This window comes from Odocoileus virginianus, chromosome X, assembly GCF_023699985.2.
Source record: "Odocoileus virginianus isolate 20LAN1187 ecotype Illinois chromosome X, Ovbor_1.2, whole genome shotgun sequence".
Lineage (NCBI taxonomy): Eukaryota > Metazoa > Chordata > Mammalia > Artiodactyla > Cervidae > Odocoileus > Odocoileus virginianus.
Window position 1 is genome coordinate 2,460,808 of NC_069708.1, and position 23,803 is coordinate 2,484,610.

The 23,803-nt window shown below is 44.3% G+C and overlaps 2 pseudogenes; both read left to right on the forward strand.

Moving 5' to 3' along the window:
• Window positions 1-1,233: 1,233 nt before the first annotated feature.
• Window positions 1,234-3,248, forward strand: LOC139033123 (serine/threonine-protein phosphatase 2A 65 kDa regulatory subunit A alpha isoform pseudogene; annotated as a pseudogene).
• A 3,427-nt stretch (window positions 3,249-6,675) lies between these two features.
• Window positions 6,676-23,803, forward strand: part of LOC110127940 (serine/threonine-protein phosphatase 2A 65 kDa regulatory subunit A alpha isoform pseudogene) — a 32,296-nt pseudogene continuing 15,168 nt past the window's right edge.

A 23,803-nucleotide genomic window follows, 5' to 3' on the forward strand; every position in this document is an offset into this window, starting at 1 on the left:
GGTAAATTAAAATTTCAGCGCCTGTAATTCTGGCCGTCTCCCTAGACAAAGAAAATTGCCCTAAAGAAGAGTCTGGTTCTAAGAAATAGGGCCGCCCATTTTGCCTACCAAGATGTTAGCCACAAAATACACGTCTCTAAGTTTACTGGTCAAAGGAGCCTGCCAAATGCACTTATGATAGTAATCACTTTCCGATTAGAATGTTTGCCAATGATAATGATTTTTTCTATTACAGTTAAAATTCAGTCCTTCTTCCCTACACCGTAAGTGTGGAGTCACTTTCTTCCAAAGACCACAGTATAGAAAGGGGTAGAAAGAGCAACTTTACAATGAGGAAACAAAAATGGCATTTTACCTCTGTGGTCTTCTCCCCAAGGATACACAACCTCAGTCTATCCCTAAGATAAATGTCAAACACATCCCAAGTAAGGGACATTCTACAAAACACCTGATTGAATAGTATTCCTCAAAACTGTCAAAGTCATGAAAGACAAGAAAAGTTTGAGAACCTATCATAGTCTAGAGGAGATATGACAACACAATGTAATGTGATAAACCTGGGTGGGATCTAGGAACAGAAAAAGGATATCAGATAAAGAAGAGCAAATGAATCTGAATAAAGAATGGACTTCAGTTAATACTAATATATGAATACTGGTTCACCCATTGTGAGCAAAGTACCACACCAAGGTAAGCTGTTACAAAAGGGAAAACTGGTGTGGAATATTTGAGAACCCTTTGTACTATCATAATAATTTTTATGAAATCTGAAACTATTCAAAAATTAAAAGTTCATTTAAAATTCCAATCTTTCTTCTTGATAATAAGCAGATATCCGGACCATTTTCACATCAAGTTTTCTAATTAATAATGGAAATAGAATCCTCTTCTCCTATGCGTCTGTGCATTTAGTCACTAAGTCGGGATCAACTCTGCCACCTTATGGACTGTGCCTGACACCCCAGAGGCCAGGCTCCTCTGTCCATGGAATTCTCTAGGCAAGAATACTGGAGTGGATGGCCATTCAATTCTCCAGGGGATCATCCTGACCTAGCGATGAAACCACGGTCTCCTGCAATGCAGGCGGACTCTTTACTACAGAGGCTCCAGGAAAGCCCCGCCCCACTCCCCCACAACCTCTGTGCGTCCCCAACCCCCACCCCACCATTGCGTGCTCCCCCCTCCCGTCCTGCACTCCTCCCAACTCCGCCCCAGGCTCCTGCAAAGTTAATCTGGTCCCTTCCGCCAATGGCAAATGGGTGGTAGGTGGGACTTGGTTTGTTTGGACAAATGAAACGAAACGCAGGCTCAGCACAGCGTAGCGTGGCCAATGACTGTGGGGTCGCCCCTGTAAAGAGGGTCAGGCATCCCCACGCCGTTCTTTACTGCTCCCAGCCCAGCCATTCCCGTTCCTGTTTCGGCAGAGCGCTGGCTGCAGTCTGCGAGGAAAGAAGATGGCGGCAGCTGACGGCGATGACTCGCTCAACCCGATCTCGATCCTCATAGACGAGCTCCAGAACGACGATGTTCAGCTTCGCATCGACAGCATCAAGAAGCTGCCCATCATCGCCTTGGCCCTTGGAGTCGAAAAGACCCGCAATGAGCTTCTGCCCTTCATTATAGACATCGTGCACGATGAGGATGAGGTCCTCTTTGCCCTGGCGGAGGAGCTGGGCACCTTCACGCCTCTGGTCGGAGGTCCCGAGTATGCTCACTGCCTGCTGCCACCCCTAGAGTTGCTGGCCATGGTGGATGAGGCCATAGTGCGGGACAAGGCGGTGGACTCCCTGCGGGCCATCTCGCATGAGCACTCACCCTCCCATCTCGAGGACCACTTTGTGCCACTTGTGAAGCGACTGGGGGGTGGTGAGTTGGTCACCTCCCGCATCTCAGCCTGCCGCCTTTTCTCCGTCTGCTACCCTGGCGTGTCCATTGCTGTCAAGGCGGAACTTCGAAAGTGCTTTCGGGACCTGTGCTCAGATGACGACCTCTTGGTGCGGTGTGCAGCAGCCTCCAACCTGGGGGATTTCACCAAGGTGCTTGAGATGGACCACATCAAGAGTGAGATCATCCCCATATTCTCCAACCTGGCCTGTGATGAGCAGGATTCGGTGCGGCTGCTAATGGTGGAAGTGTTCGTGAACATCGCCCAGCTCCTGCCCCATGAGGCCCTGGAGGCCCTGGTGATGATCACTCTGTGCCAGGCTGCTGAGGACACATCCTGGCGCGTCCGTTACATGGTGGCCAACAAGTTCACAGAGCTCCAGACAGCAGTGGGGCCTGAGGTCACCAAGACGGACCTGGTCCCTGCCTTCCAGAACCTGATCAAAGACTGTGAGCCCGAGGTGAGGGCCGCCGCCTCCCTCAAGCTCAAAGAATTCTGTGAAAATCTCTCCGCTGACTATCGGGAGAATGTGATCCTGACCGAGATCTTGCCTTGCAGCAAGGAGCTGGTCTCGGACACCAACCAGCATGTCAGGTCAGCCCTGGCCTCCGTCATCATGGGCCTCTCCCACATCCTGGCCAAAGATAACACCATTAAGCACCTCGTGCCCGTCTTCCTGGCTCTGCTGAAGGATGAGTGCCCAGATGTGCGGCTGAACATCATCTCCAACCTCGATTGCGTGAAAGAGGTGATCGGCATCCAGCAGCTGTCCCAGTTCCTGCTCCCCAGCATCATGGAGCTTGCGGGGGATGCCAAGTGGCGGGTGCGTCTGGCCGTCGTTGAGTACATGCCTCTGCTGGCTGGACAGCTTGGGCTGGAGTTCTTTGATGCTCAGTTCCACTCCTTGTGCATGTCCTGGCTTGTGGATCATGTCTATGCCATCCGCGAGGCGGCCACCAACAACCTGAAGAAGCTGGTGGAGCAGTTTGGGAAGGAGTGGGCCCTTGCCACTGTCATCCCCAGGGTCCTGACCCTGTCTGAGGAACCCAATTACCTGCACCGCATGACTGTGCTCTTCTGCATCAGTGTGCTGTCTAAGGTCTGTGGGCAGGACATCACCACCAAGCACATGCTGCCCACAGTGCTGTATATGGCTGAGGACCCTGTTGCCAATGTCCGCTTCAACGTGGCCAAGTCCCTACAGAAGATCGGGTCCATCCTGGACAACAGCACGCTGCAGACCAAGGTCAAGCCCATCCTGGAGAAGCTGACCCAGGACCAGGACATGGATGTCAAGTACTTCGCCCAGGAGGCTCTGACTGTCCTGTCTCTCGCCTGATGCTGGAAGAGGAGCCAACGCCAGCCTCTGGTATTCACCCTCCCCTCTCCCCCGAGTCCCTCCCTTGGGGCGACAGTGCCCTGAGCTCTCAATCCCTGAGCATGATCTGATCCCAGTCCCCTCCCCCAGCACAGTTCCTGGCCCCAGCCTGGGAATCCAACTTCTCACCGTCCACTCCCACGGGGTTGGGGGTGCCCGAGGTGGGACAGGGCAGAGACCTTAGGAGCAAGGGTTGTTCCTGCTGCGCTGGGGGTAGATGCAGGCATCTCAGGTTGCAGGCTTCTGCTGCTATAACGGGGACCCCTGCCCCATCGATTTCTCCACCTCTCTTCCTTCCCCCTCAGTTGGTTGTTTGTGTCAGTTGTGCCATTTTTATTTTATTCCTTTTACCCCCTTTTCACAGAGAAATAAAGGTCTAGAAATTTTTAAAAAACAATGAAAATAGATTCATGGGAAAATACATGTTTCCGCCAAAAAAAAGGTAGCTCTTTCTACAAATCACAAGGATTCTTACTGTTTTATTAACACCTTCCAATCTTCGTAATTTGCATCATTATTGTCCTAAAAAATAAGTGAAAAGATTGTCATGTTTTCATATTTTTCTCCCTTCTCTTTAGCTGGACATGAATATTCACCTTTTTCCTATTTGAGTTATTGCCTGTTTTCCCACATCAGCTTAAGTGAATAATATTGTAAGCCTCAATTAATTGTATCTTGAATCTGCAGATTCAATTTCCTTATCCTGGACCCTTTTATTTAATGAACCTAAATAATTCTATTAAACATGAGGCATTCAGCTTCCCTCTAATTATCTGGAGAACTCTGGGAGAGAACTGGGGCCACTTTGTTCCAGCTAACCTTAGACTGAGGTGGAAAGTCATCCTCCAGCTCTTTTTGATACTTTGTGGAAGCAGCTATAAAAGGGAACCAAACACCCAAGAATTTCACAAACATTTGGCAAAGTAAAATGTGAGTGGGGAATTCTATAGAGTCTATTAAATAAGAATCAAAAATAGAAGCCTTTTCTGCAGTGCTTGGCTCCAAATTAATTAATCTTTTTTCCCCTGCACCATGGAGCTGAAGGGAATTTAGTTCCTGGACCAGGGATCGAACTGCCGCCCTCAGCAATGAAAGCTCAAAGTCTTATCCACTGGACTGCTGGGGAATTCCTCCAAATTAATATTTTTTTAAAAAAGATTGATGTAAGAAGTGTGTTGTAAAATTATGTTACGAAGCTGATTTAAAGCAGGGAAATACCACTCTTAAGTATAAATTGAAGATTTTTAACATGGCATAACTGGTAAAAAGTAAAAAAAAAAAAAAAGGACCAGCTTAGGTGGTTTAGGCCAGAAGAGACAGAACTAGACCCATCAAATTAAACCAGTTGCTTCCTCTTACCCACAAAAAGACATTACTAAGTAAGATTCAGAAGTTCAGGTCTTTATGGAGAGTAGCATAACTAGAGTTCTGGTAAGGTCTCTGAGTAGCTAAGCAGATGAGCACATTTTTAAAATTATACTCCAGTTGGAAAGACTATCAGACTGATTTAGGAGACCTGGCTCTACCACTGGTAATGGTAGCTCAGCTGGTAAAGAATCCACCTGGAATGCAGGAGCCCTCATTTTGATTCCTGGGTCTGGAAGATTCCCCTGGAGAAGGGATAGGCTACCCACTCGAGTATTCTTGGGATTCCTTGGTGGCTCAGACGGTAAAGAATCTGCCTGAAATTTGAGAGACCTGGGATCAATCCCTGGGTTGGGCAGATACCCTCGAGAAGGAAATGGATACCCTCTCCAGTATTCTTGCCTATGAAATCCCATAGACAGAGATGCCTGGCAGGCTACAGTCCATGGGGTCACAAAAGTCTTGGAGATGACTAGGTGACTAAACAACAATAACGAGGTGATTTGGATGTTTGCTCACGTGTGACACGAGTGTGTAAGACCTGCAATATCTCTGAGAAGTGGTAGGAGCGTGTGTGCTTCAGTCATGTCTGACTCTGTGCAACCCTATGGACTGTAGCCCACCACTCGTAGCAGCGGTAAATTAAAATTTCAGCGCCTGTAATTCTGGCCGTCTCCCTAGACAAAGAAAATTGCCCTAAAGAAGAGTCTGGTTCTAAGAAATAGGGCCGCCCATTTTGCCTACCAAGATGTTAGCCACAAAATACACGTCTCTAAGTTTACTGGTCAAAGGAGCCTGCCAAATGCACTTATGATAGTAATCACTTTCCGATTAGAATGTTTGCCAATGATAATGATTTTTTCTATTACAGTTAAAATTCAGTCCTTCTTCCCTACACCGTAAGTGTGGAGTCACTTTCTTCCAAAGACCACAGTATAGAAAGGGGTAGAAAGAGCAACTTTACAATGAGGAAACAAAAATGGCATTTTACCTCTGTGGTCTTCTCCCCAAGGATACACAACCTCAGTCTATCCCTAAGATAAATGTCAAACACATCCCAAGTAAGGGACATTCTACAAAACACCTGATTGAATAGTATTCCTCAAAACTGTCAAAGTCATGAAAGACAAGAAAAGTTTGAGAACCTATCATAGTCTAGAGGAGATATGACAACACAATGTAATGTGATAAACCTGGGTGGGATCTAGGAACAGAAAAAGGATATCAGATAAAGAAGAGCAAATGAATCTGAATAAAGAATGGACTTCAGTTAATACTAATATATGAATACTGGTTCACCCATTGTGAGCAAAGTACCACACCAAGGTAAGCTGTTACAAAAGGGAAAACTGGTGTGGAATATTTGAGAACCCTTTGTACTATCATAATAATTTTTATGAAATCTGAAACTATTCAAAAATTAAAAGTTCATTTAAAATTCCAATCTTTCTTCTTGATAATAAGCAGATATCCGGACCATTTTCACATCAAGTTTTCTAATTAATAATGGAAATAGAATCCTCTTCTCCTATGCGTCTGTGCATTTAGTCACTAAGTCGGGATCAACTCTGCCACCTTATGGACTGTGCCTGACACCCCAGAGGCCAGGCTCCTCTGTCCATGGAATTCTCTAGGCAAGAATACTGGAGTGGATGGCCATTCAATTCTCCAGGGGATCATCCTGACCTAGCGATGAAACCACGGTCTCCTGCAATGCAGGCGGACTCTTTACTACAGAGGCTCCAGGAAAGCCCCGCCCCACTCCCCCACAACCTCTGTGCGTCCCCAACCCCCACCCCACCATTGCGTGCTCCCCCCTCCCGTCCTGCATTCCTCCCAACTCCGCCCCAGGCTCCTGCAAAGTTAATCTGGTCCCTTCCGCCAATGGCAAATGGGTGGTAGGTGGGACTTGGTTTGTTTGGACAAATGAAACGAAACGCAGGCTCAGCACAGCGTAGCGTGGCCAATGACTGTGGGGTCACCCCTGTAAAGAGGGTCAGGCATCCCCACGCCGTTCTTTACTGCTCCCAGCCCAGCCATTCCCGTTCCTGTTTCGGCAGAGCGCTGGCTGCAGTCTGCGAGGAAAGAAGATGGCGGCAGCTGACGACGATGACTCGCTCAACCCCATCTTGATCCTCGTAGACGGGCTCCAGAACGACGATGTTCAGCTTCGCATCGACAGCATCAAGAAGCTGCCCATCATCGCCTTGGCCCTTGGAGTCGAAAACACCCGCAATGAGCTTCTGCCCTTCATTATAGACATCGCGAACAATGAGGACGAGGTCCTCTTTGCCCTGGCGGAGGAGCTGGGCACCTTCACGCCTCTGGTCGGAGGTCCCGAGTATGCTCACTGCCTGCTGCCACCCCTAGAGGTGCTGGCCATGGTGGATGAGGCCACAGTGCGGGACAAGGCGGTGGACTCCCTGCGGGTCATCTCGCATGAGCACTCACCCTCCCATCTCGAGGACCACTTTGTGCCACTTGTGAAGCGACTGGGGGGTGGTGAGTTGGTCACCTCCCGCATCTCAGCCTGCCGCCTTTTCTCCGTCTGCTACCCTGGCGTGTCCATTGCTGTCAAGGCGGAACTTCGAAAGTGCTTTCGGGACCTGTGCTCAGATGACAACCTCTTGGTGCGGTGTGCAGCAGCCTCCAACCTGGGGGATTTCGCCAAGGTGCTTGAGTTGGACGACATCGAGAGCGAGATCATCCCCATATTCTCCAACCTGGCCTGTGACGAGCAGGATTCGGTGCGGCTGCTAATGGTGGAAGTGTGCGTGAACATCGGCCAGCTCCTGCCCCAGGAGGCCCTGGAGGCCCTGGTGATGATCACTCTGTGCCAGGCTGCTGAGGACACATCCTGGCACGTCCGTTACATGGTGGCCAACAAGTTCACAGAGCTCCAGACAGCAGTGGGGCCTGAGGTCACCAAGACGGACCTGGTCCCTGCCTTCCAGAACCTGATCAAAGACTGTGAGCCCAAGGTGAGGGCCGCCGCCTCCCTCAAGCTCAAAGAATTCTGTGAAAATCTCTCCGCTGACTATCGGGAGAATGTGATCCTGACCGAGATCTTGCCTTGCAGCAAGGAGCTGGTCTCGGACACCAACCAGCATGTCAGGTCAGCCCTGGCCTCTGTCATCATGGGCCTCTCCCACATCCTGGCCAAAGATAACACCATTAAGCACCTCGTGCCCGTCTTCCTGGCTCTGCTGAAGGATGAGTGCCCAGATGTGCGGCTGAACATCATCTCCAACCTCAATTGCGTGAAAGAGGTGATCGGCATCCAGCAGCTGTCCCAGTTCCTGCTCCCCAGCATCATGGAGCTTGCGGGGGATGCCAAGTGGCGGGTGCGTCTGGCCGTCGTTGAGTACATGCCTCTGCTGGCTGGACAGCTTGGGCTGGAGTTCTTTGATGCTCAGCTCCACTCCTTGTGCGTGTCCTGGCTTGTGGATCATGTCTATGCCATCCGCGAGGCGGCCACCAACAACCTGAAGAAGCTGGTGGAGCAGTTTGGGAAGGAGTGGGCCCTTGCCACTGTCATCCCCAGGGTCCTGACCCTGTCTGAGGAACCCAATTACCTGCACCGCATGACTGTGCTCTTCTGCATCAGTGTGCTGTCTAAGGTCTGTGGGCAGGACATCACCACCAAGCACATGCTGCCCACAGTGCTGTATATGGCTGAGGACCCTGTTGCCAATGTCCGCTTCAGCGTGGCCAAGTCCCTACAGAAGATCGGGTCCATCCTGGACAACAGCACGCTGCAGACCAAGGTCAAGCCCATCCTGGAGAAGCTGACCCAGGACCAGGACATAGATGTCAAGTACTTCGCCCAGGAGGCTCTGACTGTCCTGTCTCTCGCCTGATGCTGGAAGAGGAGCCAACGCCAGCCTCTGGTATTCACCCTCCCCTCTCCCCCGAGTCCCTCCCTTGGGGGGACAGTGCCCTGGGCTCTCACTCCCTGTGCATGGTCTGATCCCAGGCCCCTCCCCCAGCACAGTTCCTGGCCCCAGCCTGGGAATCCAACTTCTCATCGTCTACTCCCACGGGGTTGGGGGTGCCTGAGGTGGGACAGGGCAGAGACCTTAGGAGCAAGGGTTGTTCCTGCTGCGCTGGGGATAGATGCGGGCATCTCAGGTTGCAGGCTTCTGCTGCTATAACGGGGACCCCTGCCCCATCGATTTCTCCACCTCTCTTCCTTCCCCCTCAGTTGGTTGTTTGTGTCAGTTGTGCCATTTTTATTTTATTCCTTTTACCCCCTTTTCACAGAGAAATAAAGGTCTAGAAATTTTTAAAAAACAATGAAAATAGATTCATGGGAAAAATATGTTTCCGCCAAAAAAAAAGGTAGCTCTTTCTACTCATGGTTCCCTCCAGAGTGTTTTTGATCTCATTTATTTCACTATTAATTTTTAATTGATTTTTTTTTTATTTTTCTAGGTCCTTGTTAAACATTTCTTGCATCGTCTCAATCTTTGTCTCCAGGCTATTTATTTTTAACTCCATTTTGTTTTCAAGATTTTGGATCATTTTTATTATCATTATTCTAAATTCTTTTTCAGGTAGATTCCCTATTTCCTCCTCTTTTGTTTGACTTGGTGGGCTTTTTTCATGTTCCTTTAGCTGTTGGGTATTTCTCTGCCTTTTCATCTTGTTTAGATTGCTGTGTCTGGAGTGGGCTTTCTGTATTCTTGTGGTCTGAGGTTCCTTTTTATTGTGGAGGTTTCACTCAGTGGGTGGGGTTGGACAATTGGTTTGTCAAGGTTTCCTGGTTAGGGAAGCTTGTGTCAGCGTTCTGGTGCGTGGAATTGGATTTCTTCTCTCTGGAGTGCAATGGAGTGTCCAATAATGAGTTTTGCGATGGGTCTATGTGTTAGGTGTGACTTTGGACAGCCTGTATGTTGACACTCAGGTCTATGTTCCTGCGTTGCTAAAGAATTTGCGTGGTATGTTTTGTAATGGAGCTTATTGGCTACTTTGGGTGGAGGTTGGTTTTGGTGTAGATATGGAGGCTTTTGGAAGGTCTCTTATTCCTTAATGTTCCCGTGTAGTCAGGTGTTTTCTGGGTTTTATCAGGGATTTGGCTTAAGGTCTCCTGCCTCTGGATTTTTAGTTTTTTATTTGTTCAATAGTTCAAGGACTTCTCCAACTATACCGCATGTTAATTAAACTGCTAGGGGGTTTTTTTAATGGTGGAAAGATTCGTCCACCGTGAGAGGACAACCAGAGAGGTTCACAGAGTTTCATGAAGAATAGGAGGGAAGGAGGAGATAAGAGGTGAGCGGAGGAGAAAACGGGGACTCAAGAGGAGAGACAGATCTACGTCAGTTATTGTTCCCAAAGTGTTCTCCGTAGCCCAGACCACCCACAAACGATTCACAGAGTTTGGAGTTGGGAAGAGAAGGGGAAAGGAGGAAATAGAGGTGTTCTGAGGTAGAAACAGAGGAGTCAAAAAGTGGGAGAGTAGTACCACACTCCTGAATAGAAATGGGATACAGAATATTGGATTCTTTAAATGTCCAAAATTTTATATTCACATACCTACTGAAAAAAAACAAAGATTAAAAATCTAGTGTAGAAGGTTAGACTCTTTGAAATAACAAATTATTTAAAAACAAAAAACACACAAAAAATTTAGAAATCTATATGAAAGTTAAGTTTTAAAAATAGGGTTTTCTCTCTCTCTCTCTCTTTTTTTTTTTTTGGCAAGGTTATAGTGAATGAAAATGAAAAATTAAGGATTAATGGAGGCGTATTAGAGGACTTTAAAAGGAAATAGGAGAGAAAAAAAAAAGAAAAAAAAATTTAAAAAATTATTATTTTCCTAATTAAAAAATCGTAAAAAATATATGATAAATGAAAAGTTGAGGAGTAATGGGGGATAAGTAATTAGGGGAATTTTAAAAGAAAATAAAAGAGAAAAAATGAAAAATAAATTTTTAAAAAAGGAAATAAAAATTTTTTTTTAATTAAAAAAATATATATACATATATATCTAGGAATTTCTCTGGAGTTGTTGCGGTCAGCGTAGGTTCAGTTCAATTTCAGATAGCTCCTCTTTCCAGCTTACACTTCTCGGTATCTATTGGCCCCTTCCGATGAAGTCGGGTTCCCTTCAGGGTTTTAATCCTGTTGCACCCGGGTTCCTTTCTGAAGCGGTTCCCTTTGTTTATTTGGCTTCTGTTTTGCCGTCTCTTCGGTGTCTAATTTTCTGCCCATGACACAGGCGGGGTGGAGGTGATCTCTTATTTAGGTTCTCTAGTTCAGTTTAGTCATGCTACGGGGGAGGGCGGGGCGCTGCAGACTGATACGCTTCCGTGCTGGATAGCCGCTCACCGTGTTCCGGCCACACTGGGTTTTCCCGCTCACGGGTTTCAGTGTTTTCCCCATCTACACTGCTCAGGCTCCCGGCTGCTCTATATGGTAGCGGGCCATGCATTGAGTGTGGTTCCAGTTTTCGGGGTACTCCACAAAAGTGCGGATTCAATCTGTGCCTGGTTTTGTGCTTCCCGGCCTGAGTGGTTCAGGGCAGCCGGAGGCTGGGCGTACTCTCCCGGGTGCAGCACGCCTTTTCCTCCGCGGCAAGCGGCTCAGGCAGCCAGAGGCTTGGGCGCAATCTCCCGGGTACGGCGTGCTTTTTCCCCTCCGCGGCCCCATCGCGCTACCGCCAGTCAGGGTCTCAGGAAGTCTTTAGATAGGCACACCGGGGGCCTGTTTGGCGAGTGTGGAGGGGGTGGCTTCTCTCAGGGCTGAGTTTGCCTTTTTCCCCTACCCCGTCTCCTACCTCCAACGGGGATGGGACGGCCTCTTCTCTGGAGTTTCTCAGTCCCTTTGTTTTGTGAAACTGCCGGCAGTGTGTTCGGGTCCGGTTTATTTTGACCCTTGCTATCCCACAGTTTTAAAAAGCTCCCTCTGGATTGCTCTCAGGGTCTTCGGGATGGGCCTTACCTAAGCAATGCCGCTTGGTCCTCTTATGTTCTTCCCCCGCTTGTTGCTGGCAGGTACGGCGGTCTGGGGTACTTTCTGCTGGGAGTTGCTTTTAGGCACGTAATCTGGGCCTTGTTTAATTTTTCCTCCCAGTTAGATTGCCAAAAACTTCCCCCAGTCCCGCCAGTGCGAGGGTTTCCTGGTGATGGAAACTTCTTCTTTAGACTCCCTTCCCGGGAGGTATCTCCATCCCGTAGCTCTTTTGACTCCATTTTTATCTTTTATATTTTGTCCTACCTCCCTATGAAGCAAATGGGCTGCTTTTCTGGGCGCTGATGTCCTCTGCTAAGCGATCAGAAGTTGTTTTGTGAAATTTTGCTCAGCGTTCAAATGTTTTTCGATGATATTTGTAGGGGAGAAGTGAGTCTCCCCGTCCTATTCCTCCACCACTCTTGGCTCCTCCCAGAGGTAAAATATGCTCTTTCTACAAATCACAAGGATTTCTTACTGTTTTAACCACCTTCCAATCTTCGTAATTTGCATCATTATTATCCTAAAAAAATTAAGTGGAAAAGATTGTCATGTTTTCATATTTTTTCTTCACTTCTCTTTAGCTGGACAGTGATTATTCACCTTTTTCCTATTTGATGAGTTATTGCCTGTTTTTCCCACATCACGCTTAAGTGAATAATATTGTAAGCCTCAATTAATTGTATCTTGAATCTGCAGATTCCCCCCCCAAAAATTTTTTATTTTCCTTATCCTGGACCCTTTTATTTAATGACCTAAATAATTCTATTAAACAATGGGCATTCAGCTCTTCCCTCTAATTATCTGGAGAAATCTGGATGAGATACTGGGGCCACTTTGTTCCCGCTAAACCTAAGACTGAGGTGGAAAGTCATCCTACCAGCTTTTTTTGATACTTTGTGGAAGCAGCTATTAAAAGGGAACCAAGCAACCAAGAATTTCACAAACATTTGGCAAAGTAATGTGAGTGGGGAATTTATATACGAGTCTATTAATAAGAATCAAAAAATCAGAAAGCCTTTTCTTGCAGTGCTTTGGCTCCAAATTAATTAATCTTTTTTCCACTGCACCATGGTGCTTGAAGGGTATTTAGTTCCTGGACCAGGGGTCGAACTGCCGCCCTCAGCAATGAAAATGCTCAAAGTCAATCCACTGGACTGCTGGGAATTCTCCAAAATATATTTTTTTAAAAAAAGATTCATGTAAGAAGTGTGTTGTAAAGTTATGTTACGAGCTGATTTAATAAAGCAGGGAAATACCACTTCTTAGGTATAAATTCGAAGATTTTTTAACATGGCATAAACTGGTAAAAAGTAAGAAAAAAAAGGTCCGCATAGGTGGTTTAGGCCAGAGGAGGACAGAAACTAGACCCATCAAATTAAACCAGTTGACTTCTCTTACCCACAAAAGACATTATAAGTAAGATTCAGAAAGATTCAGGTCTTTATGGAGAGTAGCATAAATTTAGAGTTCCATGGTAATGGTCTATGAGTAGCTAAGCAGATGAGGCACATTTTAAAAGTTATACTCAGTTTGGGAAAGACTATCAGACTGATTTAGGGACCTGGCTGTACCACTGGTAATGGTAGCTCAAAAAAAAAGCTGGTAAAGAATCACACCTGGGAATGCAGGAGCCTCATTTTGATTCCTGGGTCTGGAAGATTCCCCTGGAGAAGGGACTGGCTGCCCACTCTAGTATTCTTGAGATTCCCTGGTGGCTCAGACGGTAAAGAATCCACTTGAAATGTGGGAGACCTGGGTTCGATCCCTGGGTTGGGTAGTTCCCCTGGAGAAAGAAATGGCAACACACTCCATTTTTCTTGCCTGGAGGATCCCCATGGACAGTGGAACTGGCAGGCCACAGTCCATGGGGTCACAAAGAGTCAGACACAACTGAGCGACTAAGCACAGCACCTGATGAACAGGGGTTTGTTTTCTCCTTCATAAAAAAGTAATCATCACACATTTGAACAGGAGCTCATAGTTCCCAATAGACTTTTTGTATACTGTGTCATTTCATCCTGACAAAAAAACAATACAATTTATAAGGCAGGTATTTTCTTACTTTCACAGATGAGGAAACAGAGTTTAATGAATTTATGCCATGAGTTGGGTCACACAATGAGAAAGTGGAAAGCAGGAACTCGACCTCAGGTTTTCTGACTTCAGTTCTCTGCTCTTCACACATCACCACAAAGCTATCTAAAGATGCCTTTTGCTCTAAATTTCCATTACCCTTTGACTAAAATATGGCTTTGAAATTTCAGTGCATAATCTCCAGCTAACTAAATATGAATGTTCCTACATCTCCACTTCCCAAAAGTCAATATGTTTTTCCATTTTAAAATGAGAAAAAAGATTGGAGATTTTTAAAAACATAAGAATCAATCATAATTTTAGCATCTTTTATAGATTTAAAGGGCTTTGTCTTGCTTTAAAAAAAATCGAAGCAGTTCTTCAGAGGAGCATAGGGATTCTTAATAAAGCTGCAGTCTATACTTGGACCAATATATTATCGCAAAACAACATGAGTCACAGGGTCCATGAGCTTGTTTTGTTCCTCGGTCTAAATTGTGGTAGGTGATAAATAACACATTCCCTCAAAGGTTAAAGTAATGAAGAGCAAATCAGTAGGTTTTTTTCCATAAATCATGTTTTAAAACTACAGTTAGACAATATTCCCCCACTTTTGGCGTTTCAAACTATGAAATGAGAATCTAAGTGTTAAAATTAGATTACGAGGACGTGAAGTAAGTATTTGGTAAAATTCTGGCACTGCCAATTCTCTGTGTAAGTATCAATTACACAAGTAATGATTTCAAATTATGTTGAGGAGTAATCCAAAAAAAAATTCTAAATATTACCTCAGAAGTTAGAGAGGCAGACTGGTCTTTAAAATGCTAGATTTTTTTTGAGATCTCAGTCTTTTGTTTGTTTGTTTTCCATTTATTTTTATTAGTTGGAGGCTAATTACTTTACAATATTGTAGTGGTTTTTGCCATACATTGACATGAATCAGCCATGGATTTACATGTAATTCCCCATCCTGATCCCCCCGCCATGCCCCCCCCCAAAAAAAGACTGTGATCTCAAATCATAGGTCCTTTTTACCAGGACTGATGTTAATGTTAGATGTTATGAGTACATATATTTAATTAAAAACATAGCTTGACTTCCAAAGTTTTCTAGGCCTTAACCTGATGCTTGATGTTCAGATATTACTGTTCCAAAACAAATAGAAAACCAAGACTAGCCTCCTTGGAAAAAATATTCACCTTTCCAAATAGATTGGCTAGATATTTAATTCTTTAAATAATTAAATTCGCTGTCTATTTCATAGATTTTTTTATAACAAATGAGATAATTCATTATAGTGAAAGAAGAATATTAATTTGGGTTCTGTTTTGGTATAATCCCATGGTTCATAAGAATAAACAGCTAGGGACTGATTTTATTTAGGAAAAGAAAAACAGATTAATTAGATAACCATATCAAATAGTAGAAAAGTAAAAAGGATAAATTTTACTGGATTTACTGGATTACTGAAATATGCAATTAACTATTCTCATATTTCAAGTGGAAACAAAACATGGGATAACAATAAATATCTAGATTATAATGACCTTAGGAAGAAAAAAAAATACTAGATTTATCTTTATCTTCAAGAGATATCCACACTTCTATGCTGATCGCAGCATCGTAAGCCATAGTCCAGATATGGTAACAACTCAAGTGTCTATCAACACTTGATGAATGGATAATGAAAATGTGGTACATATATGGAATATTATTTATTCTGTAAAAAGAAGGAAATTCTGTCATTTGCAACAACACAGATGAAAGTGGAAGACATTATGGTTAGTGATATAAGCCAGACAGAGAAAAATACTGCATTATCTCACTCATATGTGGAATCTAAAAAGTGAACTCATAAAAGTAGAAAGTAGGATGGTGGTGGCCAGGAGCTGGTGGTGTGAAGGGTGGGAGGGAATGGGGGCTATTGGTCAAAGGGTACATAATTTCAGTTATGCAGGATGAATATGTTCTGGAGATCTAATGTACTGTATGGTAAGTATAGTTAAAAATATAGTATTGCATACTTGAAATTTGCTACGAGAATAGATCTTAAGTTTTCTTAATGAACACAAATGGTAACTATGTGCGTTGATGGATATGTTAATTACCTTGATGGTGGTGACCATTGCACAGTGTATACGTACATCAAAACATCATGTTGTAACTTTAAATATATATAATTTTTAGTTGTCAAATATACTTCATTAAAGCTAGGGAAAATAATTATATTTCTCCTAAAATAGCTACAAACTTGGAAAACCAAAATTATTTCACTAGTCATACAGAACACACACACATATGTACAACTGCCTCTGTTTTTGAATCCTATTAAAAGTACAGGAGAAAGAGAACATACAAATAAATCTATATTAGCACTAGAAAGTTGAGGAAGGTATCATCAGAGAACCAGAGCAGTAAGGAAAGACTTAAAGCAAGTCAAACTGACAGAAAATCTCAACACTATTAAAGAAATTGTAAACTTATCAGGACAAAAGGTAGGAACATGCAAGGAAATGTGTATTTTCTCAGAAACCTGAAATAATCCCCAAACTAGAGCCATGGAGGCTTGGAAAAGGAAGGGGCAGTAAGTAAACAGGTGATTAAAGGAATAGAAAGGAGTTGGACTGATCCCCTAACCACAGAACCATGACTGTGGCATTTGCTACAGACTCTAAAGTATTCTCACCTGGAAAATGACATGGACAGAGGAACCTGGTGTGCTGCAGTCCAGAGGGTGGCAAGGAGTCAGACATGACTGAGTGAGCACACACTGAAGAATTTAGAACAACTCTGTATATAAGACTAGAGTTTTGACAAATACCGTCAGAATGCCCCTTGTGGTAAGAGAAGGAGGACACTGCCATGAGTCATGTAAGGCCATTATGAGGGAACAGAAGACCCTGCACCCAAGAAACAAGCTCTCCATACACCCTAAATGAAAGGACACCCCTACAACATATAGACCACCATCCAACCACCCAATATATACAAACTCTAAACTCAACCATAAATAACCCCCAAACCCTATACAAATAACCCTCCACTATTGCTACCCACCTACACCTCAAATATTCTATACCTCATTCTCAGCATCTTCAGAAACCCCACTCCATCACCTCCAATCAACAACTCAAACTACCACATAATACACTCGCTCCCATCACCCCATATCAACCAACCTGTCAGTAATACTCCCAACATAACGTTTACCACCTCTTCACGTTACCACTGTCCCAAACCACTACCCCCACCCACACCACACTACATTTCACCACCCACCCCCCCCCCCCCCCCATCCCTCCCCAACCCCCCCAACCCCACCCACTCCTCCCAACCCACCCCCATTCCCCTCCAATACCTACCCCTTCCACCACACCCTGCCCCACAACCATACTATACACCCCCCCATCAATCCCTGTATACACAACACACTCGTATAACCATCCCCTATCACTAGCCTACACAAATTACCTGTCCTAACTCCAAGATAACCCCCCCACCCCACATCGACTCTCCGACCCCCACCCTCTCCTCTTCCTTTGTCTACCCCCTATCCCTGTGTGTGTTAAACCAAAAACCAACCAAAAATAACCTACTTCAGTGTACACCAGTGTGTCCTGTGCTCTAATCACTATACAACACCTCACTGTACCCCTCGCTACCATAGTAATCCCCCACGCTTCTCACCCACTGTCACCATCTCCCACCCTCATCCTCCCCCCCAAACCCACCCCTCACCCCAACTGTAACCCCACTTTCTCTACATACCTATTAATTCTGAGATACATCTCACCTCATCTATTAAATCCCCCTAATATGATCTGTCTCATCTCATCCTCCTGTTCCCTTATAATCATCGATATCTCTACATCTAAATCCCACATAATAATGAATATACCCCAAACCCCACCTCACCAGTTAACATAGACCCCCCCCCCATAGACATATACCCAACCTCTCACCACTAGAGAGTCAAAACCCATCTACCCACCTACCCCCCCCCCCCCCCCCCCCCCCCCCCCCCCCCACCAAACTCCTACACTACCTACTCAATATCCTTCATTCCTCATCTCCCAATGTGCTCCCCATCCACATCCTACATCACACACCGTTCACCCCATGCTATACACAAAACCAGAACTACTGTCACACCTCATAACTTAACTCAAAACGAGTCAACATACAACCCAATCCACCCCCTACTCCCAACATGCCACACACTATCACACGATACGAAAAACTACTTTCCGTGCTCACTCCACATACTTTACCACACACACCCCCAAAACAAATACTATACAGATACTCGATGAACCTCCTAACACACTTACCCTCACAACGATATGGAATGTGGGACACTCTAGCCTTATACTATAGTAACTCCTTCATACAGACATACCCACCACCTTACTCCCCTAAAATCTTGGAGTACTTCTCCGTGACCTCCGTTGAGTCCATTTCCCCCCATGAAATCTATTCGCAACTTGTGCCATAGCGTACACTTTACCCTCTAATAATCACTACTTAAACATGATACCGTTACAGCTAGACCCCATCTGTCTCAACTCAATGTCGATAATAAATGATACAGTAACACACAATGTACCTCCTCTACACTATCCTCGTGAAATACAACACTTATGAATACATCACTAGCACCTCCTAAACATGCCAGCAAATCATCACTGTACAAAGTACTAAACTACGATTACTGTACACCAGTTCTATACTTCACTTCCAATCACGACCACATGTCTCCATACATGTCACTCTAGTCACATAATATTCACCATGTGACCAAAATCCACAAAGTCAATATATCCTGAGTACATCCTAACCACCTCTCTCATTCGTCCTTAACATGATCATAACTACTCTCCTCTGCAATCTACACGATACATACCTGAGAGCTCCCACACTATGCTGTCCCTCACGCAAACCTCACACAACACACCACCACGCAAACCGCCCCCACCCCAAAAACTTCAAGTCTAAACTCGCCTCCTCCTCATATCTACTCCACCCCCCCACCCCAACACCCCCCCCCCACCCCCACCCCCCTCCCCCCCTGACTGTACCATAAGTCCTCCACATAAATCATCTCTAATAAACCAACGTAAACTTTCAAACAGTGTTCCACCTCCCGAGCTGCCGAAGTGTCAATAATCTACTAAAAGAAGATAGATAGGGTAGAATGTCAATCCCCCGATCCTACCTATGTACCCCCACTCGCCCAACCACAACCCCTCTAGATGGCTCACTATCGCAGTGAGCCTCCTATCATGTTGAACCAAGTGCACCCTTGGATAAGTCTCTTAGATCTAAAGAGAAAACGTGTAGATATGACTCTACTTCTTATACTCAGTTATCTATGAATTTGATCTTAATGATCAGTACCCTTTGAGAGAGAGAACTAACTTAGTCAATCATAAGTGAACTACCACGTAACGAGAGGGAGAACTAGTGTGTACAGTGACTTCATGTGTGAATCACTCTATGTCATAATAATTTGAAATACTGTCGAGAAGGTTACCGAGGAGAACAATAGGACACCTGATAGACATTCTGAGCGAGCATGAGAAGGAACACTTTTCCAAGACATTCCAGACAACCTCCCACCAAGAATCGCAAGAAAACCGCAGAAGCCCCATGTCATACTAATCATGTTATCATGATGAATTCATTTCTAAAATATATGCTATTTTGTCTAGCTCATGCAGTAGAACAAAGAGTTGTAGCATGAAGATCTTCTTGATTAGCACAGTGCGTACATTAGAACTCATGCGCCAAGACCAAGATCTCATGTGCCCGGTCAGCGGCGAGATACAAGTGTCCAGTACACACGCCTCGCTCACAGAACTTCCACTCGCGCTATGCACTGTTTTATGTGACAAATAATCACGAAGTAGTGTTGTAGTGACAGACAGATCTAAAACTGAGCTCGCTTAGATCCTAACACCAAATAAGCCTTAGCCATGATCTGTTGCATCTATGAAAGAAAGGAGAATTGGAGTCGTGTGCTCGCTGATCTGTGTTACCTTCCTGGGTCACATGTCCTAGACCATAATATACGATATTGCCCTATTCCCCCCCCTTTTCTCCGAATACCCCATTTCATACACCCTGCACTGTCAAAACATTGTCACTAAAGTAATATTAGAAGAGAGAGAATCCCCAACCACAACACCCTTTTCACAACCCCCCCTTTCAATTCCCAATACACACAATCCTAACGTACCCAACCCGAATTTCAGCTTCTATAGTGTTCTATCACAGTAACCTAATACTACGTCTCTCCCGCACATTGCTCATTCGCCCCCTCGCAATAAATACTCATACCCCCCCCCATAGACCCAAATAAAAATCCCCATGCATCTCACTTTATGTAATGATTCTTTGTATGTCGCATCACAGTCACCACTATAAAACCTTGAACACTCAATTGTAGTGTTCCAGAATCTTTGTAGCAGAACTGTCTGCTCTTGTGTCATCATAATGCTATGAGCACTAATTAAATCGAAAGCAACATACACATTTGGACATATGCTCGTCTACCTGCCAACTTGCGCACCTCCTAGACATGTAATATACGAAATCTACAGAAAAAAGTAAATATGTTGATCTAATAGAAGTACCAAATGATATGCCATAGATGCATTTGGCTGCAAACTACCTAGAAAGAGATAACCCCAACCCACTGGTAACTTGTCTACCTCTTAATACATGGGAGGATGTCGATGCACGACGTATGTTGCGTGTCTTCCCTCTTTCCATGATTTATGTAGATCTTGCTTACGTCGCAGACTTTCGAGGTAATCAGACAAGAAAATTGGTCCACAAGCGTTTGTCTCCGTTCTAGTCCCATTACATGCAACGCTCGCCGCTGTTTTCTTAATTCACCTCCTTACATCCATAACCCCCAACCTTCTTCACCGCCGCCGAGACCATCAGTCCCCTACCCCTCACCCACACACCCCCCACCCCCCACACCCCCCCCCCCCCCCCCCCCCCACCCTCCCTTCACCCCCTTCCCCTTCCCCTATACACCCCTATCTTTACTTTTTGTACCATCTGCAAGGCAAGGTTTCGGCCGGCCCTTCATAGGTGGCGCTAAGTAGTACAGAGCCCGCCTCTGCCCAATGCTAGGAGATGCAAAACAGAGATAAGGTTCAATCCCTGGGTTGGGAGATCCCCTGGAGAATGGGTAATGGCAACCACTCCAGTATTCTTGCCTGGAGAATCCCATGGACAGAGGAGCCTGGTGGGCCACGGTCCACAGGGTCACACATAGTCGGACACGACTGAAGTGAATGAGCATGCATGCACAAGCAAAGTAATGACATATATTGGAAAAGTGTTTTTATGCCCAAATACTTCTTATTTAAAAATAACCAGTGTATGGGGTGGGGAGAGTTTGGGGGAGAATGGATACATGTATATGTATGGCTGAGTCACTTCGCTGTTTAACTGAAACTATCACAACATTGTTAATCAGCTATACCCCAATACAAATAAAAAGGTATAAGAAAATGAAAGATAATCGGTGCTATTGGAGAATGCCAAATGGGAAGATTCCAGAAGCCAAGTTTTTCTCATTTTGAAGAAAGGTGTCTTTTTTTCCTCTCTAAATTTCTGACTTTCTTAAATAATGTCACACATAAGATGTGTCACAGTTCTCCCTAGAAGTGTAAGATATAGCTAGAAGTAGTCCATTCAAAGGGAGAAAAGAGCACAACATGAGAAAAGAGACAAAGAAGAGACTTTGAAAATTAAGTCTACAAACTACAGGTTGCCTGGAAAGAGTAGGAGGGTCTCCTCTATGAGCTCAGCGTGGGTCTGTTTAAAGCTAATTCAAAACCCTTCCAAATGAGCTTATTAGATTCTAATTTGGTGGCTCAGAACCTAATAAGAATTCAGATCAAACTGTTCTTCTTTCTCAAAGAGAAAGCATTGTCAAAGAGCCAAAATTGGAGTGGGTGTTGGAGGAATTGAGTTATACAGCTTTCACATTATGATTCACCTCTCCACCAGCGAACCCTCCTCCATCTCAGTAGCATCTGTCAGACATTTTTATTCAAATTCCTTTCCACTAAGGGCAATCAGAAGCTGAAGAGATGCTCCTACAGAAGTGACCTCCACAAAAATAAAAGTCAATAATGTGGCCAGCTGACAGAGGATGTCAGAAGTGCAAACTGACGATGACAAAGAAAAAGGCAAAACTGTGTAAGGCAGGAAAAAAAAACAGTCACAGGCCAGGATGAAAAATTAGGGCAATTATCTGGATAAGTCCTCCTCAAAACGTGCTACCTGATGATTGACATAAATATGTTTTCGTCACTGGTCTCCATTTTCACAATAGATGGGACAGTGGAACTGCAGTAACAGCTTTCTATTTAAGTTTAAAGGGATTATACCTGCTTTGCTCCTGCTTTACACTTTATATCTGTTGCAAAGGAATGCTTTATAAATATAATGCTAACAGCTTGGCTTAGAATGAAAATAATAATATTTGTCTGGATTATCCAGATATCAGTTCCAATTCTTCACTTCAGTTAGACTTCTAGAATTGGGTTAACTGGAGTGACTGATTTAGAAGCAACTTATAGATCACTCTAAGTGAGCTAGGACTGGTACTGATTTACCATTTCATCTGAATTTAAAGTTTACACACATACACAGGCAATCACAAGCACACAAACTCGCACCCTCACCACGGAAACACACAAACGCATAGTCCCCTGTTTAACAGAATTTTGGGAAAGGTTATTCATATTTAGCAATGTTTAAAATTCTTTCCAAGATAACTACAATATTGGCAAATTATAATCCTACTTAACAAAAATGAGGAAGGAGAAGGAAACCACTATTTGTTGAGCACCTATTTTGCACCATGTTTTACAGTGCACATTACTTTCTTCATTTCATTAAATCTTTATATAACCCTTGTCAGGAAGGCATTGTGAGATGAGAATCCTGAGGAGGCTTAGAAAGGTCTAGTACTCCTTGCCCAAAGTCAAACATTTAAGAAAAGGCAGGCCCAAGAGACTAAACTAAGATTCATCTTGTTCTGAAATCAGACCCACTGACACTCCACAAATTTAGACTTTATGTACCACGAGGCTGCTACATAGGAGTCAGTCACTTAGTGAGTAAGGAAACCTACTGAGTAAGGAAACCTGACAGGGCAATCCAGAAAGGGAGCTCTACCTTTGTCAAATATTGTATTTTCTCTTTTCATTCTCCATAACAGGCCTATTTAGACATTTCCACCACCAAGAATAAGATTTGAGTGCAGAAAGAGACCTTAGAAAGCACCTTGGCCAAATGCCTTCCTGTGTCCTTCCCTACATTAGTCAGCTATTTGCTGATGCAGCTGAAGCCCCAATATTTCTCTCTCCATTCCCAGCTACAGGTCACAGCACACAGAAATTCAGACAATGGCAAGGGATGAAGTCAACAAGACATAATAAAGATGAACACCGATCAAAATACCAGTCATGATCTGTTTCTTTTTTCACTAGCATTTTATCCAGAGAAGAAAACTAACAGTGCTCTTAATTACACCCACAAACTTAATTACAAACACCAAAATAAATTTTAGTCAAAATTGCAGATACATAATAAAATACTCCAAGGAAGTTTATAATGCCATTTTGCCACTATCCCTTATATGCAATAATGAAAAAAGAAATTTGAAAAAAGAAAGTGAAAGAAATTTCACTTCCTCCCACCAATTTTTAAATTAACAGGTGATACTTCTGTCCTGAGTTCTAATTTCAATTCTCTGTACTTGATCCAAATATATTTAAACTAGAAAAGGAAGCAGCCCTTCTCTAACTTGTGGTTAACTAACTAGCTTCACAAACAAGTGGGGAATTGTCCTTTTTGTCAAATACTGTGTAAACTCTTTTAGCTATAATTCATAAAACAATGTACCAAGATTGGCATTATGGTACATTAAATGCAGACTCAGCTTCGTAGTCCTCTTTTCATTGTCAAGTGAGAAACTGTGAAGATAAATGAAGGGAATTTCAAGATCTAGAATGTGATACCAGCTGGTGCATGGAGGAAATAAATTCTATCAGGCTACCTGAAGTCTCCTGCTGCTGCCTGGAGCTGGGCAGTCTGCAAGGTTGTAAGAGGACCCA